Genomic DNA, 5,760 nt, shown 5'->3' on the forward strand with positions numbered 1-5,760 from the left:
TACCTTGACCTATGACTTTTCCCTGTGACCTTGACCTCTAACCTTTCCCTGTGACCTTGACCTCTGACCTTTCCCTTTGACCTTGACCTCTGGCCTTTTCCTGTGACCTTGACCTCTGACCTTTTCCTGAGACCTTGACCTCTGACCTTTTCCTGTGACCTTGACCTATGATTCCGTGACCCTGACCTTTGACCTTGACCTCTGACTTTTCCTGTGACCTTGACCTCTGACCTTTTCCTGTGATCCTGGCATGCACCTGACTTTTCACAATCAAAATCCTTTCTATTCGCCTGACCCTGAACCCTTCCACAAAGCTTGGTCTAAATCGGATAAAAACTCTGTACGTTGACCTTGCCATGTGAGACCTACTATTCCCAAAACTCCTTGAATGACCCTTAACCCTTCCACTAAGAATATTGCGAATCAAATCGTGTTTTAGTTACTTTATCCACACAAACACACACACACACACACACACACACACACACACACACACACACACACACACACACAAAGCGTTAAGAAAAAAAAAAAACTCGCCCGGGTACAACAAACAACGAAATAAACCAAGAATCAAAGCTAATATACTAAACAGTGCACACATCCTAAAACAAAGCAAACAAGACTAGACAACCAAACAAGATCTTAAAAAAACAATCAAAAGACAAGCCAGACAAATATAAACAAGGCAAGCACATTAATGAGAACAAAATCAACCTACACACTAGACCAATCAACCCATCATCCCCAGACATCACCTTCTGCTCCCCAAACCTCGTCCCCACTTCATCCTGGAGAGTGGTCAAAACTCTAGGTTCTGATCACCTACCAATCATCATCACTACCAAAACCAGAATCACCCCAGCTGGCCACAAACACACATACACTAATTATAAGAGAGCCAACTGGGAGGCCTTTGTAACTGAAACAGAACAACATTTCGAAACACTAAACAGTACACCCATCACAAACATCAACACCGCTGTGCACACTTTCAATACAATTATACAAAACGCAGACAAAAGACACATCCCTAGAGGCAACAGAAAGAGACACAACCCCAACTTCACACCAGAAATTCAAGGCCTCATCAGACAACGGGACACACTGCGACACTCCCCAACATCCCATACACAAGACACCATACAACAAATACAAGAACTCAACACTCAAATAAACAATAAAATATCAGAACAGCAAACACTAAACTGGAAAAATTACCTCCAAACACTTGACCACAAAACAAACATCAGCAAACTCTACAAAACACTAAACAGCATCACACTTTCCAACAGCAACACCACATATTCACACGCTGCCATCACAACAAGAGACACCATACCCTCAAACAAACAACAAGCAAACACTCTCATCAATCACTTTTCACAAGTCAGCCATCTAAACCCCCATCCCGAAGACCGACGTATCATCCGACGTAAGAGACAGTTCCCCACAGACCCAGACTACGCACCTTTCACTTACAAACAGACGAAGCACATCATTAACAACCTTAAGCACTCATCTGCCTGTGGACCAGACAACATACGCAACATTCACCTTAAACACCTTGGACCACAAGGCATACAAGCACTCACCAACATATCAAACGACAGCTACTCACGCAACATAATACCCAACATCTGGAAGCATGGCATTATCATCACTATCCTTAAACCCAACAAAGACCCCACGTTACCCTCCTCACACCGCCCCACCACACTCCTCTGCACCCCCTCTGAAGTCAGTGAACGATTGGTACTACAACTAGTCACACCTCACATTCCCCTAGCCCAATCACAACATGGCTTTAGGCCACTACACTCCACAAACACCCTTCTTACAGGCCTTACACAGAGAGTTTTCGATGGCATGAATTCAGCTAGGCCACCACACTGAACACTCCTAATCGCACTAGACATCAGCAAAGCTTTTGATACCATCCCCCGCCACAACCTCACAAACAAAATACTCAACACAAACATGCACAATAACACAAAAAGATGGCTGGCAAACTACTCAGCAGGCAAATGTGCACACGTAACATTTGCCGGTCAGTCTTCTAACATCAGAAATTTCACAAACGGCTTCCCCCCAGGTTCTGTTTTGTCCCCTACACTCTTTAATCTATACATGCACGACATACCCATACCCCACACACCACAGATACACATAGCTGCCTATGCAGATGATATAACACTTACACGTACGCACCAAAACGCAAACACAGCTGCACACATCATCCAACCTTACCTCAACACACCACACGAATGGTTCACCACAAACAGGCTCAAAATAGCCCCAGTCAAATCTACAGTGACCCTTCTCACAAACTGGACAGCAGAACACAGTCACATCCCACACCTCACCATAAACAACACTCCCCTACCACACACACACACACACACACACACACACACACACACACACACACACACACACACACAAAATCCTTGGTGTAACATACATCAATGTCATTTAAACAACATATCACAATCAATAAAACTAACACCAAGACTCAATGCCTTGAGGTCACTTGCCCATACAACATTCGGACACAACAAAGAAACCATCACCACAGTATACAAACAATACATACGTTCAGTGATGAATTATGCAAGCCCTGCCTGGGCTCCTAACCTCACCAAAACACACTACAACACTCTACACACCATACAGAACAAGGCCCTAAAAATAATCACAGGCTGTACAGCTACTATACCCACAGACCACCTACATCAAGAAACCAGAGTCCTCAAAGTCAAGGATCATCTAGACATGAGAGGCACCCAGTTTCTTGCTGCAGCCTCCACAAACCCACAACATTCACTACAGTACATGGCAGCATATCCACCCACACCAAGGAATATCAAAACAATACCCAGCACACGATACCATACACAAATACTGTCATCTTTCCCCCTCGCCCACCTCAGACCAGCTTCCAGAAGCATATCCACACTCAGATCACTCGCCGCTCCATTCAGTCACTTAAAGACAACACACAGCGCATGCACGGCCTCCTGACATCCACCCTTCTGAACCCTATCTCCCTCGTGAGGACAGGGTCCACCTGGCCAGGCTGAAATGTCGGCACCATCCAGCCCTCTTAGGCTACCAGAAGAGGCTGGATGACTCCGTCGCTGATGCCTGTCCAGGATGCAACACAGCACCCCATACTATTAAGCACATTATGGAAGACTGCATTACACACAATCACCTACGCCAACAACACAACATACACTCTTTGAGAGGTCTGTGGGAAAGCCTGGTCTCGGCCATGGTCTTCCTATAGGACTAGGGGTTGTTCGGCCAGACTGCCTAGGGAACAACTACTACTACTACTACTACCAACCAAACAGGCAAAGGACCAAACAAGCAAGGAACCAAAGAACCAAGGGACCAAACAAGCAAGGGACGAAACAAACGAGGTACCAAACAAGCAAGATACCAAACAAGCAAGGGACCAAACAAGCAAGATACCAAACAAGCAAGATACCAAACAAGCAAGGGGCCAAACAAGCAAGGGGCCAAACAAGCAAGATACCAAACAAGCAGGGAACCAAAACAGCAAGATACCAAGCATGCAAGGGACCACACAAGGAAGGTACCAATCAAGGGACCAAACAAGCAAGGTACCAAACAAACAAGGGACCAAAGAACTAAGAGACCAAACAAGCAGGGAACTACAGTACACAAGAGAGGGACCAGACAAGCAAGGGACCAAACAAGCAAACTACCTCGCCTGCTTGTAATGAGGGTAAGAAGGAGAAGTCTGCATGCACGAATTCACCCCTTCACCATGAGGACGTCTGGTTTAGCTTTATTCTTCACTAAACTCTGTGCTCACCTGACGGAACTGGGTCACTCTCACAGCTATAGCATCCTGGGAACAGCAAAATCGATGTGCCTAAATTCTGAGGTAGGAATGAGTCTCCTTGGTTACTATTCCAAACCTGGCCTAAATTTCAGTCATTTTTGTGGCTTATTTCACGTACCACAACGGCAGAGTAAGACAACACACTCTGGCTCTGCAACCATTCCACAGTACTTCTTCGTGACTAGTATCATATTCCAGTGTTAATCTGTTGTTACAAACTCAGCATTCAAGATGGAGAGATGGCAATTATATGCTAAGGTAAAAAGAATATAGTCAAGTTTACCCTCTAATTTCAATACACCTGGCCACGAGCTGCAAGGGGTTAGGGATCTTTGCCAGGATAGTACTGTATAAAAGCACTGTAGTTATTTCAGACGATTTCAGACGATTTTATTCAGCTCAGGGAAGATTTTTAGAACTGGAGGGGTTAAATACAGCCTTCATAAACCCCTTCACTACCAGGAGACTCTACACAGATGAGTAAAATCGTCTGGAGGAGGCTACAAGACGTCATCGTACTGAGAGGGTTGAGACAGCAAAAACGTAATTAGGGTGAGACAGTCGTGCGAGGGGAGGAGAGGGGGAAGTGAGAAAGACAGGGTGGAGGGGAGGGGGAGAAAGACAGGGTGGAGGGGAGGGGGTAAAAGAGGGTGGAGGGCAGAGGGAAGAAGAGGGAGGGAGGGGGAAGAAGAGGAAGGGAGGGAAAAGAAAGGGGAGAGAGGGAGAGGGGGAGAAGGGAGGGGGGGGCAGTGTGAAGGGAAAGGTCGTTGGAGGAGAAGGGGAGAAGGAAGAGGGCAGGGGGAGGGAGGGAGATGACAGGAAGGGGAGGAGGATGGAGGAAGACAGGAAGGGGAGGAGGAGGGAGGATGACAGGAAGGGGAGGAGGAGGGAGGATGGCAGGAAGGGGAGGGGGAGGAAGGATGACAGGAAGGGGAGGGGGAGGAACGATGACAGGAAGGGGAGAGAAAGAGGGAGGGGTGGGGGAGGGAGAGAAAGGGGGTGGATACTGTACACAACACCCCCTCGTGCCTCTCCCCCACCCCTGCCTCACCCCTACCCCACCACCTATTCACCCCCTCACCCCCCCTGCTTTGGGATGGGGTGCCTGCGTGTACTGCTATTATTAACGTGATGACTAACAGGCGTACAATCATGCCTATCGACCGCACGCAGGTCAAAAAGGCTGACAGTTAATTATTTCTAAGTATAAATCTTTCCCTAGCACATGAGCAGGCTGATGTTCCGTCCAGGTCCCTAACTGCACAGGTCGGTAAAGGAAATAAAAGTATGACCGATCGGATGAAATGATGACGCTCTCTCTCCCTCTCCCTCTCTCTCTCTCTCTCCAGACGATTTTATTCAGTAAGGGAGTTACATCTGCCTTTAGTGAACCCTTTACTACAAGAGATCTTTCCACAATTAAATAAAACCGGAGACAGCTTAAATAAAGTTTGGTGCAGGGGAGAGAGACGCCTTCACGTGGTGGCAACGATAACAGAGACGTCAAGAAGAAGAAGCCCAATAATAATAATAATAAAGGGAGCAACAAAGGGAGTCAACTAAGGCGTCACGGCAGCACTGAGGCTAAAGGGTACGTGGTGTCTATTATATGTGTGTGCTTGGTAATCACACACTCAGTTGGGCTCTCTTGGCTGCTTTTATTTTTTGTTTTTTTTTTGCTCTTGTTTTTACCCATGGCTCCTTGTCCAGCACTCGGCCCCTCCCCTCCCTCCCTCACCCCTGCCCCTCCCGCCCCCTCCCTCCCTCCAATCCACCCCCTCCCTTTCCCCTATCCCTCCTTCCCATCCATCCTCACCCTGCATTTAAACCCTCTCACCTCTCCTGCTCCTTCTCACCTCTCCCTCCCTCCCTCCCTCTCTCCC

Source organism: Coenobita brevimanus, chromosome 82 (assembly GCF_032717465.1).
Source record: "Coenobita brevimanus isolate Jiangsu-jjx chromosome 82, ASM3271746v2, whole genome shotgun sequence".
Lineage (NCBI taxonomy): Eukaryota > Metazoa > Arthropoda > Malacostraca > Decapoda > Coenobitidae > Coenobita > Coenobita brevimanus.